Here is a 23,541-nt window from a genome sequence, read left to right as displayed (position 1 = left end):
GATAATAGCTAGCCTTTTATTTATTGATCTAAAATCTACTGACCTCTGCTATAATTGCAGTCACTGCAGTGAGTGACATGTATCTCCGACGTCACTATAGGCCTTTGTGGGTCACAATTTGTGAGACATATTCTGATTGCTTGCTGAACAAAAAATGGGAGAGTGTTCGAAACAGAAATAGTATATTTTTCACAAAGTACCTGTACCCATTATTTCTTAGCATTCTTTTTATTCAACTGCTCGTTGTTTACAATGATTAAGTAATACCCACTTTGAGGCCCTTAAATCTGATGTAGTGGATTTCACTTCTTGACAAAGACTCTTTTAATTAATTAGCAGTGAATTTGCTGTGCCAAATTGTGTAAGTATTTAAATTACATCTCCAGCAAAGCATTCTGGAGATAAACTAAATCATGCCTGTTGATATAGGAATCAGCCTGCTTCATTTGCTATCCACCATGGTGCATTAAATAAAAGAAGTGTGTGCCTGTAAATATAACCTAATGGGTAGTAGATTTTAATACAACTGTGATGCAGATTTCACTAAAATCACTGTCACTATAAGCAGTATAGTCCAGTGCTGATGGAGTCGCACCCTATCTTTCTCTTTCAGATGCTAATCAATTTGCTATGCATGTTTTTACTTCCAATTTACAAACGTTGCTACCTCCAGCATCTCTCAATACTCAATATCTTTTATACTAGCATTTGGTGAGGTCAGTTTCTGGTTCCCTTATCCCGGCAGCAGAAACTTGATGAGGGAGCTGGAATTTAGTAATGTAAATGTCAGGAATTGGCTCACAGATGATGGTGCCTTGGAATCTGACTTTACAAGCGCTTTATAAAACTGTCTATCCTCTGCTGTAACATAGAAACATAGAAGATAGGAGCAGGAGTAGGCCATTCGGCCCCTCGAGCCTGCTCCGCCATTCAATGCGATCATGGCTGATCATCCAAATTCAGTACCCTGTCCCTGCTTTCTCCCCATATCCCTTGATCCCCTTAGCCTTAAGAAATATATCTAACTCCTTCTTGAATATATTTAATGAATTGGCCTCAACTGTCTTCTGTGGTAGAGAATTCCACAGGTTCACCACTCTCTGGGTGAAGAAATTCCTCCTCATCTCAGTCCTAAATGGCTGACCCCTTTCTTGTTTTTCCCTATTTTATAATTCCAGAGTGCTGGGCCATGACAGCTGAAAGCTCTTCTTTCAATGGTAGAGTGGAGGGACGGACAATGCTTAGTGCACTTTCACAGAAGAGTAAAGGGTGCAAGCTGGGATGTAGAGGAGGTTGTAGATGTAAAGATGGGAAAGGCTATGAAGAGATTTGTAAATGAGGATAAAAATTTAGAAATCAATGTGTATGGGAATGGGGAGCCAGTAGACGTCATGAGGGCAGGGGGGATACATTAGAGTGATTAGAACATAAGAACATAAGAAGTAGGAGCAGGAATAGGCCATACGGCCCCTCGGGCCTGCTCCGCCATTCAATAGGATCATGGCTGATCCAAACCTAGACTCACGTCCACTTCCCTGCCCGCTCCCCGTAACCCCTAATTCCCTTATCAGTTAGGAAACTGTCTATCTCCGTTTTAAATTTATTTAATGTCGCAGCTTCCACGACTCTCTGAGGTAGCAAATTCCATAGATTCACCACCCTCTGAGTGAAGAAGTTTCTCCTCATCTCAGTTTTGAAACGGCAGCCCCTTATTCTAAGATTATGCCCCCTAGTTCTAGTCTCACCCATCAGTGGAAACATCCTCACCGCATCCACCCGATCAAGCCCCCTCACAATCTTATATGTTTCGATAAGATCGCCTCTCATTCTTCTGAATTCCAATGAGTAGAGGCCCAACCTACTCAACCTTTCCTCATATGTCAACCCCCTCATCTCCGGAATCAACCGAGTGAACCTTCTCTGAACTGCCTCGAGAGCAAGTATATCTTTTCTTAAATATGGAAACCAAAACTGTACGCAGATTGGTACAGGGTATGGTGTGGATGGCAGAGCTTTGGTACAGTTGGAGTTTGTTTCAGGAGGTCAATGAGTAGAGCATTGGTGAAGTTATTCCTGGAGGTAATGATGGTGAAGACAAAAGCTTCAGCTATATTGGGGTGAGATAAGGATTGAAGTAGGCAACATTACAGAGGTGGAAATAGGTGATTTTGGTGATAAGTAGGATATGGAGTTTCAAGTTTAACTCGAGATCAAGCTAGACACCAAGGTTGCAAACTTTTGTGATCAGCCTGAGGTTTTGGTGTGGAATTTCTGGTGCGAGCCAAACAGGATTGCTTTGTTCTTGCCAATGTTAAGCTTGAGAAAGTTTGGAGCATGGTGTGGGGAGGAGTTATGGATGAGAAACCCGGGAGTACGGGTTTACCGAGGCTGGCTGCCTGTGTAGCTGGGGGGAACCTGCAGCACAAGGCTACTTCCGAGCAAACAGCAGGTAGGGAGGCAGCAAGAGATTGTAGTCGGGTGTGGAGGGGGTGGTCTCGAGGGGGAGGGGTGGACGAAAGATCACGATGTGGGGGTATAGAGCGTGGTCGGTGGGGTGAGATGGTGGTCGGGGGGGTGGGGGAGGGATCGGGGAGAGTCGGTGATCGTGGTGCTGGAAGCAGGTCAGCTTGTTGGCCCGGGGGAAAACACCCCTGCTCCTCCTGGCCCACAAGCAGTGCTACCTTATGGATCCAGCCCTTCTCTCCCTCGCCTCCTTTTACGTGCCGGATTTCCCGAGGCCCGGGAAAGCTGGTTGACATTAGTTAAAAATAAAAAGCATGTTAAAATGGAGGCACACAGCCTCCTTAAAATCTATTACTGACCAACCCGCCTCCTGAGAACGGATTGGTCACCTGCCCCCATCCCACCTCCGTTAAAACCGGAAATGGGCAGGTTCGGGTGGGATTTAAATGTTGTCAATTTTAACTTCCTACCAGATCCAAACTCACCTGTTTTTGGTGGTTAATATGACCCCTCTTTGTGTTCCACATAGCAATCAATCATTTCCTATTGCAATTATCTGTATTATATTAAATCCTGTTACTGACTGGAAATTATTGGATCCGTGGTTCAGTGGATATGCTATTATTAAATAATCACACGGATGCTGTACATTAACAAATAACAGGTCTTTACTAGAGGAGGGTAGTCTCTAGACTGGGGGTACAGATGCATGCGCAAAGCTTATATACCGGTGTGGTCACTGCCGGTACTACAGTATACAGGAGCTGTAAAAGTAGTTCTGACTTAAAGGCACATACACTACAATTCCTCCCGTTTTAGATTAGTAATACCCCTAATATTCAAATAACAATTAACATTTCAACATGTACACTAAACAACAAAAGTCCATTTATAGATTCAGTCTTTGGGGCGGCTTCCTGACCCTTTCGGGATAGCGCCTTTCCAGAGGTTCTTGTTCTTGGTGCAGAGGCGATTCTGACCCCTTTTCATCGGGTAGTTCATCGGGTTCCACTGCTACTGGGTCTGAAGTAGATGCTACCGGTATGTCGGGTTCATCCCCAGGTACTCGAGACATGGGGTTGACGCGTTCCTGTGACGCTAAGATCTGATCGATGTGGCGTCTCACAATGTTCTCCCCGACATCCACTGTGTACATTAATGGCCCCTGCCTTGTACATATCGTTCAGGGTTGCCACTTCTCTGTTCGATAGTCACGGGCCAAGACTGGTTGCCCTACATTGAAGCTCCTTGTCGGCTTCTCATTGATGTGCTGGAATTGTTTGTCCTCAACATTTCTTCGCACATTTGGTCTGAGCAAGTCCAGACGAGATCTCAACCTTCGGTTAAAGAACATCATGGCCGGGGTCTGGTTGGTAACTGTATGTGTCGCGTTTCGGTAGGCTAATAAAAAATTGTCCATCTTATGCTGTAGTGGAATTTCATCGTCGCACATGGCCTTTATCGCCTTCTTAAAGGTTTGCATGAACCTCTCAGCCAATCCATTTGTGGCTGGATGATACGGGGCGGATGTGTAATGCCTTACCCCATTCCTTTTCATGAATTTTTGGAACTCTTCGGACACAAACTGTGGTCCATTATCAGAGCAAATCTGCTCTGGCAAACCGTTTCTGGCAAATATGGTCCGTAGGACTGCAATCGTTTTCTCTGTAATGGTTGAAGACATTTTTATCACCTCAGGCCACTTTGAATGAGCATCCACTGCTATTAAGAACATTGAGTCCATGAATGGACCAGCGAAATCAATATGCACCCATTGCCATGGAGAGGAGGGCCACTCCCATGGGTGTAGAGGGGCATGTGGTGGTGCATTTTGGACCTTCTGGCATCCTAAGCAGCTCTTAGTTAGGTCTTCGATTTATTGATCGATTCCCGGCCACCACATATAAGCCCTAGCAAGGCTTTTCATTTTCACTCCCCCCAGATGACCTTCTTGCAGCTCATTTAGCACTCTCTCCCTTAACTTGGGTGGAATCACCACTCTGGATCCACACATCACAGTCCCCTGGCATACTGATAGCTGTTCTCTTCTGCATGAAAATGCTGGCAACAGTGAGTCGCCATGTGTTGGCCATCCCCTCACCATCAATTCATATACCCGTGACAGCGTTGGATCATTGCGGGTCTCCTTCTCTATATCCGCGTTTGTTACTGGCAATCGTTCAATTATTGACGAATAAAATATCTCGATAGGGTCCACTGCTGGTGCTTCCGCCACAGTAGGCAGTGGCAGGCGTGATAGCCCATCAGCGTTCCCATGCTGTTTCGTGCCTTTATATTCTATTTCATATTGATTTGCCCCTAGAAACAGGGACCATCTTTGTAACCGCTGTGCAGTCATCACTGGAACGCCCTTCTTAGGATTAAAGATGGAGACAAGTGGTTGGTGGTCAGTCAGCAAGGTGAACTTCTGCCCATGCAGATAGTGGTTGAATTTTTCTACTCCCCATACTAGGCTGAGGGCCTCCCTGTCAATCTGGGCGTAGTTGCGCTCGGCTGAGGTTAGTGACTGAGACGCAAAGGCTACTGGCCTCTCCAACCCGTCTGGGAATTTGTGCGACAGCACCGCTCCAATACCGTAGGGTGATGCATCACATGCCAAACGAATTGGTAGTGCTGGGTTGAAATGGGCCAACACCTCTTTTGATGTGATCAATTCTTTACACTTCTGGAAAGCTCGTCTACGTTTGTCATCCCACTTCCATGGTACCCCTGTTTGCAGTAGGGTGTTCAGCGGGTGTAATACCATAGACAAATTTGGTAAGAACTTGTGGTAGTAGTTTACCAGCCCGAGGAACGACCTCAGTTGTGACACATTTTCTGGTGCTGAAGCCTTGACTACTGCCTCAATCTTGTCAGGGGACTTATGTAACCCCTCTTCATCGATGACGTGGCCACAATACGAGATCTGTTTCTGGAAAAACTCGCACTTGTGGCGATTAGCTCGTAGCCCATACTCCTTTAATCTGGTGAGCACCTTCTCCAAGTTGGCGAGGTGATCACCGTCATTTTCGCCCGTGACCAAGATGTCATCCAAATAACACTGGGTCCCTGGAATCCCTTGCAGGACCTGATCCATCACCCTTTGCCAGATAGCCGGAGCCGAGGCTACTCCAAACACCAGCCGGTTGTATTGATAGAGACCTTTATGAGTGTTGATCGTAAGGTAATGTTTGGAAGCTTCTTCTACCTCCATTTGCAAGTACGCCTGGGCTAGATCAATTTTGGTGAAGCGTTTACCTCCAGATAGCGAGGCGAAAATATCCTCAATTCGTGGAAGCGGATATTGCACTGTGTGAAGGACTGGGTTCACTGTCACCTTAAAATCCCCACAGATGCGGACCTTCTTTGGTTCCCCAGGCGTATTACTCAATGACCTCTTCATTACAGGAATGATGGGTGTAGCCCATTCGCTCCAGTCCACTTTGGACAGTACTCCTGAACGTTCCAACCCTTCCAGCTCCGCTTCAACAGCTGGTCTGATCGCATAAGGCACTGGTCTGGCCTTCAGAAACTTTGGGCTTGCATTTTCCTCTATTTTAATCGTTGCTGTTATTCCTTTTAGTGTTCCTAGTCCCTCCTGGAACACTTCTTTTGTGTCAGTTAGCATTTTTGACAGTCGTCCAGGTGTGACGTCGCCATCCTTTTTGGCCTCAACCTTCAGTGCCTGTATGGAATGCCAATCTAATTGTATCTTCCGGATCCATTCACGTCCTAGCAGTGGTGGTCCTCCATTTGGCAATACATATATATCCATTTTAGGTATTTCCTGGCCTTTATATGTCACTTTCACCCTTATTTTTCCTTTGGGGTAGACTTTTTGCCCCGTATACGTCTTCAAGACAATCTCTGTAGCTTTCAAGGGTATGTGTAAAAATAGCCGCTTGTAGTCTCTTTGATTTATGACTGTTAGAGCTGACCCTGTGTCCGATTCCATTTCCACTTGGACTCCGTCTATCTTGAGTATAACCCAGATAGTCTGGTGATCCTCCATTTCGGTTACCTTATGTAGTTTCAGACAACCCAGCTCTTTGCTTCCGGAGTCTGTGTCACTTTTCTGTTCGTCTGAACCACTGTCCATCACCTGGTGTACCTTTTTGTACTTCTGCTGTGGAGATTTCTTACTGTTGGTTTTCTTCCCAGACCTGCAGACTCTTGCTATGTGTCCTGCTTTCCCACACTGTCTGCACACTTGGTCCTTGAACCAACAATCTTTTTGGTCATGTGTTGTTCTGCCGCAGCGATAGCACTTCCCTGTTCCATAGGTCATTTCGTTGGTGCCATATTCTTGCGGTCTCCGTTGTATCTCTGCAGCGCCCCTTGCGGCTGCTTCGTGTGATACTGCCATACTGAAAGCTTTGTCCAGTGTAAGGTCCTTTTTTGATAGAAGCCGTTTCTGGGTTCCTTCACTTTGTAGCCCACACACAAACTTGTCCCTTACCGTGTCTGCTAGTCCCGCTCCAAACTGGCAGTGTTTCAATAGCTTGCGCAGTTCCGTTAGGTACTCAGCATTGCTTTCATCTTTGTGTTGGTTCCTTTTATGGAACTTAAATCGTTCTGCTATCAGCAGCGGTGTGGGGTTTAAGTGGTCCTGTAGGATTTCTACTATGCTTTCAAAATTCTTGTTTACCGGCTTCTCTGGGGTTATTAGATTTCACAGTAACCCATAAGTTTTTGCACCCATGGAATTTAACAGAACCAGTGCTGTTGTGTCCGTATGTTAATAGAGACACTGAAGACAGGAGTTGGTTTCACAGGTGTTTACTGAACAAAGTCTGGAGGGGAACTAACTGATACAACACAATATACAGGCTTATATAGCCCGAGTGGCCATTACCGGCATTACAGTACACAGGGGGCTCTTAAAGGCACATACACTACAAGTGCTTTATTAGCATCTGGCACTTCATTCGCCCTGCAGTACACCTCAATACGTTCCACATATGTCACCCAATCTTCGACTTCATTGTCGAACATAGAGATACTGCCACTCTTCGGCATCCTTGGGTGTGAGTTAGCTATCACAAATGGTGCCTCCCGCGCTTCCCCTTCTTCTCAGCTGGCACAAAATGGCGTCTCCCGCGCTTTTCCTTCTTCTCCGCGGCTCAATGGCGTCTCCCCTTTCTTCGCCCCGTGGACCCTGTTCAGCCCGTGAGCACTGGCTGTGCTCTGCGCGTTCTTCTTTTTATATTTTTCGATGCCGCTCAGTCTAGAACCCAGCTGTTTCTTACCCTCTCTCTCTGGTTTGTTTTCTTTTTCTCGACGCCGTTCGGTGTTCAACCCCCGGCTGCGCCCTGCGCTCTTCACCCTCTGTCTTACCCCATCGACGTTGCTCGGCTTTCTCTCCGCCGTCGGTCAGCTCCAGCCGCCGCTGCTCGGGAAGGGTCTGCGCTGGACCTGTCGTCGGTCTCTTACTGCTCGTTGTGGCTGGGGAACCAAGCCCAGCTCCCCACAGCCTCCCCTGCGAAGTTGGATCTCTGCCTGACTGCTGGGTGGTTGCTCGTGGTCGACGCCCGTGTTCCTGGCTTCGACTATTTTTTTCCCTTTTTTTTTTATGTTGCAGGTAGATTCGAATCGACACTCGTCACCACTATTGGATCCGTGGTTCAGTGGATATGCTATTATTAAATAATCACACGGATGCTGTACATTAACAAATAACAGGTCTTTACTGGAGGAGGGTAGTCTCTAGACTGGGGGTACAGAGGCATGCGCAAAGCTTATATACCGGTGTGGTCACTGCTGGTACTACAGTATACAGGAGCTGTAAAAGTAGTTCTGACTTAAAGGCACATACACTACAGAAATGTATCCAGTTCTTTTATAAAGACATTAACTAACACCTTGGCCGTGAAATTCAGCCTGTTTGTGTCGGTTGTTCAGGCCGGTTTGAATGAAAAAAAGACGGCTGCCTCACTTCTGCCCACTTCCGGCGGGTCCCGCGGCGGCTGCCATTTTGGGCAGCGCTGCCGTTGTCTGCGCTCACTCTAGATATGAAAATAAGGCAGATCACGACATCAATCAGCGTACAATGCTGACTTGATGCACGACCTGCCATTTTGGATGTTGCCATTCTTTTCAACTCCCTCTCCAAATCACAAACAGCTGAACATGCTTTCAACAGCAGGATGGATCCCCCCACCAGTACTATTTAAAGGGATCAGCAACAACTTGCAGCTGACTTGCTTTTACATTTCTACTGGCTCTGTGTAAGTTTCTGAAACTGTTTGGAGCTTTCTAGAGTTCGTTGAAGTTCAAGATTCAAGATTCAAGATCATTTTATTGCCATATGTAACTAGTACAATGGAATGCTTACTCCCCACTCACTCCCACAATACAAGCATATAATATAAAAGCAAAAAAATAAAAACAAGTATAAATAAAAACAATAAGCAAATAAGCAAAAAGTATAGCAATAACAGTCCAAGTTGCAGGATATGATGAATAGTACAAAAAAGCCTCAATTACCACTGGAAATAATAGTAATGTAATATGATAAATATATGGTAATATGAATATAATATATATATTTACATAAACATATAACTATAATATATGGGGCAGTGCGATTCGCAGTTCAGTAGGCGCACTGCCTGTGGATAGAAACTGTTCTTAAACCTGCTGGTCCTGGTTCGGATGCTGCGGTACCGACGTCCGGACCGCAGGAGGGAGAACAGTTTGTGCCCAGGGTGATTGGGGTCCTGGATGATGGAGCGGGCCTTGTTCCGGCACCTGGTCTGGAAGATCTCCTCGATGGACGGAAGTGCGCACCCGATGATCTTTTCTGCCGTATTCACAACTCTCTGGATGGCTTTCTTGTTCTGTGCAGTGGTGTTACCATACCACACATTGACAGCACTCGTCAGAACACTCTCTATGGTGCCGCGGTAAAAGTTCACAAGCCACTGTGTGCTTATGCCGCATTTCCTCAGGCACCATAGAGGGTAAAGGCGCTGGTGTGCCTTCTTCAGCATAGCCTCAGTATTATGGTTCCAGGCCAGGTCATCAGAGATCTGCAGACCCAGGAATCGGAAGCAACTGACGACCTCCACTGGTGTCCCGTCTATGCTGATGGGGCGATGGTTCCCTCGGTGGCTTCTGAAGTCCACGATGAGCTCCTTAGTTTTGCCAACGTTCAGGGCAAGGTTGTTGTCATTGCACCATCTCATCAGCTGGACTATCTCATCTCTGTACTCCGTCTCGTCATCGTTGCTTATCAGGCCAATTACTGTGGTGTCGTCGGCAAACTTGATAATCCAGTTATTGCTGTGTATGGCTGTACAGTCATGTGTAAACAGAGAGTACAGCCAAGGACTGAGGCAGCAGCCTTGTGGCGCTCCGGTGTTGAGAACCAGAGTGGATGAGGTGTTGTTCCCTATTTTCACCACTTGAGGCCTACCAGTCAGGAAATCCAGAATCCAATTGCAGATGGGGGTGCCCAGGCCTAGGTCCCTCAGTTTCAGGACCAGCTTGGAGGGAGTAATAGTATTAAATGCAGAACTGTAGTCAATGAACAACAGTCTGACGTAAGTGTCCCTCCTGTCTAGGTGTTCCAGGGCAATGTGTAGTGTTAGGGAGATGGCATCGTCTACAGACCTGTTCGCCCTATATGCGAACTGGAACGGGTCCAAGGAATCGGATATGATGCTGCTTATGTGTGTCATGACCAGCTTTTCCAGGCACTTCATGGCTATGGATGTTAGAGCCACGGGACGATAGTCATTGAGGCCTGTTACCTTGGTCTTCTTAGGTAACGGCACAATGGTTGTCTCCTTGAAGCACACTGGTACAACAGACTGCTGCAATGAGATGTTAAAAATGTCCGTGAACACAGGAGCCAGCTGGTCTGCGCAGGTCTTGAAGACACGGGATGAAACCCCGTCTGGGCCGGCTGCCTTCCGTGCTTTCACCCTCCTTAAGGTTCTCCGGACCTCGGATTCAGTCAGCTGTAATGTGTAATCCTCTGGGTGGCTGGGGGTTTTAATGGCCGGCTCAGTGTTCTCCCTCTCAAAGCGAGCATAAAAGGTATTCAGTTCGTCTGGTAGGGAGGGATCGGTGTTGGTGACTCCCGCTGAGCTCCCCTTGTAGTTGGTGATGGCCCTTAGTCCCTGCCACATGCGTCTGGCGTCAGAGCCCCTGCCATACTGAGACTCTAGTTTGTTCTTATAGTCTCTTTTTGCTGCTTTGATAGCCTTTCTGAGGTCATACTTGGCCTTCTTGTAGAGTTCGGTGTCCCCTGATTTGAAAGCGGTACGTCGTTCTCTTAGTTTGTTGCGGATGTCTGAGTTCATCCATGGCTTGCAGTTAGGAAATAAACGGACAGTCTTGGTAGGAATGCATTCATCCACCAGTCTGTTAATGTATCCAGTAACGTGACCTGCGTATACATCCAGGTCTGGGTTCTTGAAAACACTCCAGTCCGTTATTTCCAACCCGCCCTGCAGTTGTAATTCTGTGTCCGCTGTCCAGCTTCGCACCGTTTTTACTGTTGTGGGTGTGCTCTTTAACTTCTGTTTGTAAACAGGAAGTAGGAGTATGGAAATTTGCCGAAGCCCGGCCGAGCAATGGCACGGTAGGCGTGCTTTATTGTTGTATAGCAGTGATCTAGAGTTTTTCCATTTCTTGTCGGACAGGAGATGTGTTGAAAGTATTTCGGCAATACTTTCTTTAAACTACAATGGTTGAAGTCTCCCGCAATGATAGGAACTGCCTCGGGATACCGGTTCTGAAGTTTACTGACCTCACTGTAAAGTTCACTCAGTGCAGCGTTTGCATCAGCTTGTGGCTGAATGTAGACTGCTGCCATGAGAATAGCAGAGATTTCCCTCGGTAAATAAAAAGGGCGACACTTAATTGTTAGTAGTTCTAAATTAGGTGAACAGTGTTGTGAAAGTACCTGGACATCTGTACACCAGTTGTTGTTGATCAGGCAGCAGACACCCCCACCTCTGTTCTTCCCCGTTGAATCAGCTGTTCTGTCGGCCCGAAACAGAAGGAATCCCTGGGGCTGCACCGCCTCATCAGGTATCATGGAGGTTAGCCACGACTCTGTTAGGAACATGGCACAGCACTCCCTAATGTCCCGCTGTGAGGCGATATGGCAATTCAACTCGTCAATCTTATTTGCCAGAGATTGAACATTGGCAAGGAGAATGCTGGGCAAAGCTGGTTTCCACCCCCGTCTGCGTGATCTAACTAGCAGGCCTGCCCGCGACCCCTGCCTGTGGGCTCATCTGCACCTACTCCCCGGGGCCTGATTGTTAAGTATGTGTATTGTATTGAACAATTAACACAAAGACTTAAACGTATAACTCAAACAGGTCTTTACTGGTTGGAGGTAGGGACTATACGTAGGTCTTTACTTCATGCCCACAGGCGGGAACTGAGGGGAGATCAGTACCCACAGTACTATTTATACCCCTATGGCCAGGAGTGGTACTGCGTATCACTACGCCCTACAAGTAGTGCAGTCCTGTCCATAGGTTCAAAGTAGCACACATATTACATACACAACATTCCTCCCTTCTTAGCTTTACAGTCATCTCCCCATTTAACATAACGTAATAACATATATACATATATAACTTCAGGTTTACATAACAGAATAACATAGATACATAGATAACTTCATGTCAAAACAGATCACAGATTCAGTCTCTGCGGAAAACAGTTCACAGATTCAATCTCTGTTGTAGTCGGTTCACGTTGCTGGAGTGACTCATTCAATAGTCCTTCCATGGATTTAACAGTTTGAACTTCCGAACTGAATTGGCTCCGTTCGGAGGGACCACGTGTGTGATCTGGTAGAGGTAATAATGGTTCAGATGGGTCATCTTCTGTTTCGACTTTTCCTTTTCTGCTTCTTGGAGACTCTCTGGGCTCCACTGTCAGCTGCCAGCTGCATGCGCAGTTCCTCCTTCTCTTCCTCCTTTTTCCGTAGTAGAGCCACCTTCTCCCGATGTTCCGTAGACTTTCGGTGCTCCTCCATGATTTCTGTATGGTGGGAGTCGAAGTTACAAGTTGGGCAGGACAGGACATAGTAACATTCAGTGTCGTCCTGATCTAGGCCAGCGAGAGGGTCTTCTATTTCCTCCATACCCAGCTGGGCGTTAGCCAGCTTTTGTTCCAAGTCCAGACATCTTTCCTGAAGAGACTTCTTCATGCGTACCTCTTCATCCAGCTTTTTCTGGGCTTTCAGCAAGTCGTTTACTAATGACCTCATTTGAGATTTTACTACTTCAACTTCTTTTGGAGATTGATTGATCGGACTATTCAATCCCTCTACCGGAGCAGCTGTTTCAGCCGTCTGTTGTTCTACGTTGACGTGAGTCAGCGTACTTTTGGCATCCAAGGGCTGCTCTGTTGCAGTCATCTCAGTCTGTGTTGCCACCTCAGCTCTTCCAATAACCTTTGAGAGCTCCGAACCCCTTTCGTTTGAATATTGAAGTTCGTGTTCAAGTTTTTCCCATTTCAGAGTCCTGTCCTTCAGCATATGCAAGAGTTGGCTGACCGTTAACTCCTCTGACATCAGACGTTTTATGTGCTCCTGCTCCATTTGCTCCAGCAGCTGCTTCTGTTGTCTTTCCAGATGTTCCCACTCTATATCAAAGAACTCTTTCATCGCATTCATCTCTTGCTCAAAACGGCGAATCATTTGTTCTAATTGCTGTTGCAGTTTGAAATGGAGTTGAGTTCGAGCCTGGTGTCCCTCAGAAATGTGCATGTCAGTAGACTGGACAGACTCAGAATTCTCTATCTCAGTGGAATTCTGTGCTGAAACTTTGTCTTTTGCACACGGGTTGGTCTTACCATCATCAGTTCCAGAGTCTGGGTTGATTATGTTCACCGAGTTCTCACTCGTTATTGTTTGTAGGAAATGCCAGTCGATATTCATTTTCCTAATCCACTCCCGTCCTAGTAGTGGAGGACATCCTTCAGATAGCACATATAAGTCCATTATTTGACTTTCTTCGCCCTTGTGGACCACTGTGACCTCAATTTTCCCGATGGGGTACACTCTTTGCCCCGTGTATGTTTTCAATATGAGCTCCGTATCCTGTAGGGGAATATGTTGGAATAACCTTCCATAATCTTTCTTATTTATGACCGTCAATGCCGATCCAGTGTCCAATTCCAGTTTTACTTGGACTCCTTCTATCTGAAGAGTGACCCAAATTGTCTGGAGGTCTGCACCCTTACCAACGTTGAGTACCCTTAAGCTAGCCAGTTCAATACTGCTTAAGCCAGCCAGTTCATTACTGCTAGCGTCTGAATCGGACTCCTGTTCGGCCACCTTGTGTACTTTTGCGTATTTTCCTTGCGGTGACTTCTTGTTGCTGGTCTTCTTCCCTGACCTGCATACTCTAGCTATGTGTCCAAGCCTACCACAAGTTCTACATTCTTGGTTTTTAAGCCAACACTGGTTCTGATCATGCGTTGTCTTTCCACAACGATAACATTTGCCAGAACTCACACCCAATTTGTGTGCACTGAGCTCCGGTGACCGTAGCTGCATTACTGCCGTGCCTCTCGCTGCGGCTTCGTGTGCTGCTGCCATAGTGACCGCCTTCTCAAGCGTCAGCTCATTCTCCTCGAGCAGTCGCTTTTGTGTATCCTGTTTAAATAAACCACACACAAATTTGTCTCGTAGTGCATCTGTCAGTCCCGTTCCAAACTGGCAATATTTCGCTAATTTACGCAATTCCAGCAAATATTCAGCATTGCTTTCATGCTGTAGCTGCCTTCTGTCGTAAAATTTAAATCGTTCCGCTAGCATCAGCGGCGTGGGGTTTAGATGATCTTTCAGGACAGTAACAATCTCATCGAACGTCTTATCCGCCGGTTCATCTGGTGATAACAGGTGTTTCAATTGCCCGTATGTCTTCGCACCCATTAAATTTAATAATGTTAAAGCTTTATCTTGGTCACGAATTTTATTGGCCTTACAATAATTTTTTACTCTTTCAACATATATGGCCCAATCTTCGAGGTCACTATCAAAGGTGCTAATATTCCCGTGTTTAGGCATTGTAGATTTGCAATTTCTCAGATTTTCTTTTCTTTACTTGTTATCAAAGATGGCGGCTTCCCGCTCTTGCCGTCGTCCTCCGCCCACAAAATGGCGGTTTTCCCGCGCGTGGCGGTCTTCACCCGTCCCCCGACGCCGTCTCCCTTCAGCCCCCGAGTGCGGCCCTTATCTTTGCCGCGATCGCCCGAGTGCGGCCCTTATCAGCGGATGCGATTGATGGCCCGGCTGCGCCTCGCACTTGAAAGCGGCCCGGCCCTTATCAGTGCTTGCGATCGATGGCCCGGCTGCGCCTCGCACTTGAAAGCGGCCCGGCCCTTATCAGTGCTTGCGATCGATGGCCCGGCTGCGCCTCGCACTCCAAAGCCCTTATCTCTCGATCGCGATCGATGGCCCGCGCTGTGCACCGCGGCTCTCGCGCCTTCAATTTCTGCAGCCGCTGCCCTTTCAGCCCGAGTGCGGCCCTTATCGGTGGTTGCGATCGATGGCCCGGCTGCGCCCCTCACTTCAAAGCGGCCCGGCCCTTATCTGCCGATCGCTATCGCCCTGTACCTCTCTCTTCCCCAGCCCTGTCTTCTACTCCGGTTCACAAGCTGATGGAGGCTTCAGGGTCCTAATGCCTGTCGCTTCCAGTGGGGTGGTGAGTGGTGAGGTTTGAAACTTCTCTTCAACCGCCGTGGAATAACTGCCGCAGGGTAAGAACCTGACTCGTCGCCAGTGTTAAGTATGTGTATTGTATTGAACAATTAACACAAAGACTTAAACGTATAACTCAAACAGGTCTTTACTGGTTGGAGGTAGGGACTATACGTAGGTCTTTACTTCATGCCCACAGGTGGGAACTGAGGGGAGATCAGTACCCACAGTACTATTTATACCCCTATGGCCAGGAGTGGTACTGCGTATCACTACGCCCTACAAGTAGTGCAGTCCTGTCCATAGGTTCAAAGTAGCACACATATTACATACACAACACTGATGGTGCTGGTCGAGGGGTGGACTCCGCTGCCCCCGCTGCTCTCCATTGTCCCTCAGTTCCTCCACAGGTAAGTCTTTTGTTAAGTTTCTTGTTGTGATATCTGTATTTCCGTGAAAAACCACTGGAATATTCCGTAATTCCAAGAGTGTTTGGCGACTATATATAATAACCACTTTCGCACTCAGGATACACATAATAATAAATAGGGTGACAGGGAGTGGTGCTGCAATTGGAGAACGTCTTGCTTCTGATTTAAAGCGTTCTGCTCACAACATTTGCTCCCAGTCATGGGGCTCCCTCGTGCTCAAGTATGACAGGGAGATGGAGCGGAGGCAACGAAGAAAAAGACAAGGTGCTCACAGAGCAAGGAGGAGGATGGGCAGGAGGACTCTCAGCAGGAGGCCTTACCCACCTAGGGTCTTCCGAGAGCACTTCTACCCGCACTTAATAGAGGAGCAGTGTATTAGGAGGCTCTGCTTCACAAAGGAGGTGGTCACAGAACTCTGTCACCTCCTGGAACCAGACCTGCAGCCTCAGAGAAGGGCGACAAAGGTGCTGCCAGTGGCCCTCAAGGTCATTGTGGCCCTCAATTGTTTTGCCACCGGATCCTTCCAGTCTGGAGCAGGAGACATAGCTAACATCTCCTAGTTCGCCGTCCATCGTTGCATCTGGGAGGTCACAGAGGCTCTGTACTCCAGGAGAAGGGACTTCATTGTCTTCTCTCTGAACAAAGAGAAGCAGGAGGAGCGCGCATGTGGCTTTGCCAGGATTTCGAGCTTCCCCATGGTGCAGGACGCCATCGACTGCTCATATGTGGTTTTGCGGGCACCGCATACCAATCCTGAGATCTTCCGTAACTGCAAAGGCTACCACTCACTTAATGTTCAGTTAGTGTGTGACCACATCCAGCGCATCATGCTGGTGAATGCCCGATATCCTGGAAACAGTCATGATGCCTTCATCATCCGCCAGTCCGGTGTGCCAGCAATCTTTCAGCCACCGTGCCAAACCCGAGGGTGGTTGCTCGGAGACTAGGGCTATCCGCTCTGCACCTGGCTGATGACCCCCCTCCGCAACACCACCACTCGTAGCCAGCACTCATATAATGAGAGCCATGCTGCCACGAGGAACCGCATTGAGCAGACCATCAGTGTGCTAAAGCAATGATTCCGCTGCCTTGACCACTCGGGAGGAGCCATCCAGTACAAGCTGCATGCTCCACAACTTGGCCATCATGAGGGTGCAGCCTTTGCCGCCACGGGTTCCGGGACCACCTCAGGAGGAGAAAGAGGAAGAGGAGAAGGAGGAGGAGGAAGGGAGGAGGCAGGCAGCAGATCCCTGTTCTGGGTGGGCTGTCTGAGTGCCTCATCAGACTTCAGTCCCAATGAATGAAACCCCAGATCCCTGTTGCTCACCACTTCCCCACCTTACCATCCCTCTGTCACGGAACATCAAAGCCTACTTCTGGGAACAAAGCTGAAATGAGAGCCATCACAAAGCAAATATAATTTAGACATTTATCAATTCCAATTCAAAACAACAACATCAACTAATCACACTTGTGCATTCCCTTAGTGTCTGTCTTTCGTGTTCCTTTTCCTCTTCTAGTGCTTCTACACAGTGCTACCCCAGTGGCTGCAGTATGTCTGGTAGAAGGCTGCTGACTTTCAGTGGGAGACACTGCAGATGGCCTTGCAGGACGAACTCGAGCAGCTCTGGGCCTAGAAGGCCCAGCTGTAGACTGCACCACCTTGGCATGGGCAGCAGCAGCCTGGGCTGGCTAGATGACAGGCAGCATCAAGGGCACTGGTGGAGCGGCAGTCGTGGGAGTAGGAATGCTGTCATCCTGAGAGAGGATGGCAGGTTCTTGCTCCACGGAGCCACTGCCAATCCCCTGGGGTGGTGCCTCATCTTTCCTAGAGATCTGTCGGAGGACAGATTGCTGGACTGCTGTGACACCCTGCAAGCCCCCTTTCCACACTCGTAACCCAGCCACAACGGCAGCAGTTTGAGCTTGGATGGCAGCAAGCTGAGACTGCAGGAGAGCAGTCTGAACTTCCACTGCAGCACTGAGATGTTGGGTCACTTCCGCCTGTGCTGCAATGGAAGCTGTGACATCGCCCAGCACACCCAGTATCATGGTTGGGTCCACAAGTTTTCTAATGAAGTTGTCCATCATTTCCATCCTGGAAATCATGGGCCCCAAGCTCCACGCAAAGCCCTGTGCAACGTTGAAGCCGGACTCCTCTGTGCTCCTTGACACTGACAAAAGGCTCTCTGGCAGGCTTGCCACTGCACCAAGCTTTTCTGTGTGCATGCCCATCACCCTTCTTCTGAAGGCTGCCCCATCGACATCATCATCTGAGTCCTGTGCAGCAGAACTCATGCGCGAACTCGCCCTCTGGGGATCTGGCACCCAAGCTACCCTTTCCCCCTAGCCTGACTGCAACCAACTCATGCCCGGTGACTCACCACATGCAGATCCCACCTCTATACTACCCTCTAAAGTCTGTGCAGTGCCATTTTCTGAGCTGGTGCCTGTGAGTGTCAGATCCAATGACGGTGCCTCTTCTCCTTCACTCTCCTCCTCCATTACTTCGAGGACAGGCTGGGCTAGTGGGACTTCTTGGGTATATGAAAGGAGGACACAAGGGTTGGGTTGTGCAGGGGAGGGGAGAGAAAGCAAGATATTCATCAGTAAGTGAGAAAAGATTGTGGAATGAATGCTTTCAACCTCGCCACTCACTGTGGACTCGGTGACGGCCCTTCCAATTATCTCCAGCATTGCTTCCTCCAGCTCTGTGAGGCTTTCGTTCAGACTTCTCCTCCGCCCATCTGCTGCTGCTCCCGGCAGCTGTGAGCCACCTTTGCCTGCAAGAGTCATCGAGTTATACAGCACAGAACGAGGCCCTTCGGCCCATCGTGTCCGCGCCGGCCATCAGGCTCTGTCTAATCTAATCCCATTTTCCAGCATTTGGTCCGTAGCCTTGTATGCTATGGCATTTCAAGTGCTCATCCAAATGCTTCTTGAATGTTGTGAGGGTTCCTGCCTCTACCACCCTTTCAGGCAGTGAGTTCCAGATTCCAACCACCCTCTGGGTGAAAAAGTTCTTCCTCAAATCCCCTCTAAACCTCCTGCCCCTTACCTTGAATCTATGCCCCCTTGTTATTGACTAAGGGAAAAAGTTCCTTTCTATCTACCCTATCTATGCCCCTCATAATTTTGTACACCTCAATCAGGTCCCCCCTCAGCCTTTTCTGTTCCAAGGAAAATAACCCCAGCCTGTCCAGTCTTTCTTCATAGCTGAAGCGCTCCAACGCAGGTAACATCCTGGTGAATCTCCTCTGCACCCTCTCCAAAGCAATCACATCCTTCCTATAGTGTGGCGACCAGAACTGCACACAGTATTGCAGCTGTGGCCTAACCAGCGTTTTGTACAGCTCCATCATAACCTCCCTGCTCTTATATTCTATGCCTCGGCTAATGAAGGCAAGTATCCCATATGCCTTTTTAACCACCTTATCCACCTGTTCTGCTGCCTTCAGGGATCTATGTACATGCGCACCAAGGTCCCTCTGATCCTCTGTCTTTCCTAGGGTCTTACCATTCATTGTGTATTCCCTTGCCTTGTTAGTCCCTCCAAAATGCATCACCTCACACTTTTCTGGGTTAAATTCCATTTGCCACTGTTCTGACCAACCCATCTATATCGTCCTGCAGACTGAGGCTACCCTCCTCGCTATTTGTAACGTCCGTGTGTAATTGAGACACGGACTGCAGAAGTTGGTTACAACAGGTGTTTACTGAATGGAGAGAAAACTGGAACTACTATACAAAGTTACTGCACAGGCTTATATACAGGGGTGGTCACGACTGGTACTGCAGTATACAGGGGCTGCAGAATATAGTTCCTTCTTCAAGGTACATACACTACAATTCCTCCCCTTTTAGCTAAACAGTACATAACATTCGATTAATAATTAAATAACATATTTACAATTACAGTTGCTATATACATTAGCTGAAGTTAATCAATTATAAATTCAGTCTTTGAGGAGGCTTCCTGATTCTGTCCGGATAACACCTCTTTGGGGTATCAGGTTCTTCTGGCAAAGCTGATTCGGGATCAACGTCGTTGTTTGGTTCGTCTGCTTCCAATATCACCGATTCTGAGGTAGATGCAATTGGTACTTCGGTTTCATCACCAGGTGTATAGGATCGTGGTGTAGATTTGACGTTTTCCAGTGACTCTAGAATCTGGTCAGCATGGCATCTTACAATGCTCTCTCCAATGTCCACGGTATACATTAGAGGTCCTTGCCGTGTGCAGATCGTTCCTGGCTGCCATTTCTCTGTGCGGTAGTCCCGGGTCAAAACTGGTTGACCCATCTTAAAACTCCTGGTTGGCCTTTCATTCATATTCTGAAACTGCCTGTTCTCCACATCTCTTCTGATGTTTGGCTTAACCAAATCCAAGCGGCATCTTAGTCTTCGATTGAAGAACATCATGGCTGGAGTTTGGTTGGTAACCGCATGTGTCGCATTCCAGTAGGCAAACAAGAAGTTATCCACCTTGTGTTGTTGGGGTATGTCTTCATTGCACATTGCCTTGATAGCCTTCTTGAATGTTTGAACGAACCTCTCAGCCAATCCATTGGTGGCTGGATGATATGGGGCGGATGTGTAATGCTTAACACCATTGTTCTTTAAGAACCTCCGGAACTCTTCAGACACAAACTGTGGTCCATTGTCGGAGCAAATCTGTTCAGGCAGCCCATTTCTGGTGAATATGGTTCGTAAGACTGTGATAGTTTTTTCTGTGGTGGTTGAGGACATTTTTATTACCTCTGGCCACTTTGAATGTGCATCCACCGCAATTAAAAACATCGAGTCCATAAATGGACCAGCAAAATCAATGTGTACCCTTTGCCATGGAGATGATGGCCACTCCCATGGATGTAGAGGGGCTTGTGGTGGGGCGTTTTGGACCTTCTGGCATCCTGTACAGCTCTTGGTCATCTCTTCGATTTCTCTATCGATTCCCGGCCACCACACAAACGCTCTGGCTAAGTTCTTCATTTTTACCCCTCCCAGATGACCCTCATGAAGCTCATTGAGCACTCTATCCTTCAATTTGGGTGGAATTACTACTCTGGATCCACACATCAAGGTTCCTCGGCACACTGACAGCTGTTCTCTTCTCGGCGAGAATGCTGGCAACAGTGGTTCGCCATGTGCTGGCCATCCCTTCACCGTTAAATCATAGACCCTGGAGAGCGTCAGGTCATTTCGTGTTTCCTTTTCTATGTTTGCATTCATCACAGGGAGACATTCGACTATGGTCGAGTGGAATATCTCCACAGGATCCACTGCAGGTGCTTTTTCCACCGTCGGCAATGGTAGGCGCGACAATCCATCAGCATTCCCATGCTGTTTAGTTCCTTTGTACTCGATGTCATATTGGTGTGCCCCTAGGAAAAGGGACCACCTCTGTAGCCGTTGTGCTGTCATTACCGGGACGCCCTTCTTAGGGTTGAAAATGGAGACAAGAGGTTGATGATCAGTTAGTAGAGTAAATTTTTGTCCGTGCAGGTAGTGATTGAACTTCTTCACCCCCCACACCAGGCTGAGGGCCTCTCTGTCAATCTGGGCGTAGTTACGCTCGGCTGCAGTTAACGAGCGTGACGCAAAAGCTATCGGCCTCTCTGAACCATCAAGGGCTTTATGTGACAGTACCGCTCCAACACCATAGGGAGACGCATCACACGCCAGTCTTATCGGTAGTGATGGGTTGTAGTGAGCCAATACTTCTCTTGAAGTGATCAGGCCTTTACACTTCTGAAAGGCCCGCTTACATTCATCGCTCCATTTCCATGCTACTCCAGTTTGTAGCAGGGCGTTCAGTGGGTGCAGAATTGTGGACAAATTCGGCAAAACACTACAATTTACCACCCAACCAATTTTTGTGTCATCTGCGAACTTACTGATCATACCTTTTACATTCACATCCAAATCATTAATGTAGACCACAAACAGCAAGGGACCCAGCACCGATCCCTGCGGTACCCCACTGAACACAGACTTCCAGTCACAAAAACAACCTTCGACCATCACCCTCTGCCTTCTGCCACTAAGCTAGTTTTGGATCCAATGTGCCAAGGCACCCTGGATCCCATGGGCTCTTACCTTCTTGATCAGTCTCCTATGCGGGACTTTATCGAAAGCCTTACTGAAATCCATGTATACCACAAGAGAAAGGGAAGTGTGTCAGTGAGTGTGGTGCAATGTGTTTGGGTGATGTGCTTGCCATGGTTGAATAGCTGGCAGTGTGTGCAAAGTGTGAGATGTGGGTGTGAGTCTTGCAGCAGTGGTAATTGTGCGAGGGTGAGGTGAAGCCATGATTGTGAGATTTGAGTGGTGATTACTAGAGATTGTTGGTAGGTGAGTAATGGGGGTGTGGTGCATTGAGCAGTGTGTGAGGCTTGTGGTGCAGATGGTAGGATATGGCATTTGAAGATACATTTACTCACCTTGACCACTTGTGTGAGGTTATTAAACTTCTTGCGGCACTGGATGCAGGTCCTGGGGACAATATTTGTTGCACTGACCGCTTGAGCTATTTCCTTCCACCTCTTTCTGGTGTTCTTCCTGGAAGGTCTCTTGCCTCTCTGCAGGTAGAGGACCTGACATCGTCTTTGATCCGCTAGGACCAAGGCCTCCAGTGCCGCATCCAAAAACCTCCTCGTCCTCGTCCTTGTCCTCTCTCTTGCCTGTTGGGCCATGGCTTTATCCACACTGACAATGAGCAGCTTCTGCAACAAAGCACCTCCCCTTTAAGTAGTGCAGAAAGCCTAGTCCAAATTTTATTGGCCAGTCGACTGCACCCGATATTAGCCCCCCCTGTTCAGCGCTAAACCAATCAGCAGCACAATTAGTGCTGAGATCAGCGCTGCAATCATTATAATCAGCAGGTAGCATGAATTTTCTGTGCTGCCTGCACCACTTTGAACGGGCGTGGGTACATCGTGCTTCGAGCCTTATCAATTTATAAGCGCTTATCTGTTTTCATCTTTTCTACTTTTCTCTTTTCAAATTTGTTAGTGTCCTGCCCTATGAACCTGTACCTTGATTTCACAATAAAGAAAGCTAAAGTTTTTCCTCATGCATTTATATAGTTAGTGGTTTCAACTTCGAGTTAATAGGTATGGGATATTGCATGAATCTCCCAGTTTATACAGTTCTGAAGGCATTCAGCTGAAGAACTAGGCCACTGTACAGAATGCAGTATGTGCTGTGCTCCTGCTACACGTGTAGAATGTTACATCATTTACTTACACCCCATTATACAGCTCAGAGAAAGGTTTTACATTTTTCGTGCCTTCTCATTTACAGATACTCTTGACCTATAATCAAATTTTCAGTAAGGATGCACAGGGTTCTATGCTTACTGGAATGCAAATATTCTAACAGCAACATATCCATATTATGTATGAGCAGTCTAATGACTGTCTTCATAAATAATTTTTTAAAACATCTTGGGTAGAAAAGTACATTTAGTCACAGAATCAGATTCTCACTCTAAATTAGGCATTTACTGATTCACTGAGATTTTAATATGCATTTCAAAGATGAATCAAACTGAAATCAGCTAGGGTTTGTGCAGTTGAACACTGTCCAGTTACTACTTCTGGAAAATACTTGTGTGCAGACATGAATTGAGGCCCAGATTGGATTTGGGTGTAATGGTTGCATGATCATGTGCTCATTGTCTAGACTCACTGAGCAAATGTTAACGTGTTCAGGAAAGGAAGTGGCGGTGGGCTGGGGGGTGGTTGTGGTGTGGGAAATGCTTGGGAAAAAAAAGCGTAATTACAGCAAAAGTTCTGAATAAAATTCATGTTTGGGGCATCCAAATAGAGATGTACTGAGTTGAGCTTTCAGTGATGTACTACATATTTTTATACAGTTCAAATTGCAGCCTGTTAATCACAATATCACCTTATTGCACTCTGGGGAGAGGAGCCAACAGCAATAATGTTATGGAATGAGATCCAG

The 23,541-nt window shown here is 47.4% G+C and overlaps 1 protein-coding gene and 1 pseudogene across 1 annotated transcript in view; one reads left to right on the top strand and one right to left on the bottom strand.

Annotated features, from left to right (window-relative positions):
* Window positions 1–23,541, top strand: part of insc (INSC spindle orientation adaptor protein) — an 811,538-nt gene that overhangs the window by 535,374 nt on the left and 252,623 nt on the right. The gene's annotated exons all lie outside the window — the stretch shown is intronic.
* On the bottom strand, window positions 17,035–22,268 carry LOC147106977 (uncharacterized; annotated as a pseudogene).

Source organism: Somniosus microcephalus, chromosome 15 (assembly GCF_052327205.1).
Source record: "Somniosus microcephalus isolate GS21.2 chromosome 15, FLI_Smic_1.0, whole genome shotgun sequence".
NCBI classification, from domain to species: domain Eukaryota; kingdom Metazoa; phylum Chordata; class Chondrichthyes; order Squaliformes; family Somniosidae; genus Somniosus; species Somniosus microcephalus.
This window is presented reverse-complemented; position numbering and strand designations above follow the sequence as displayed.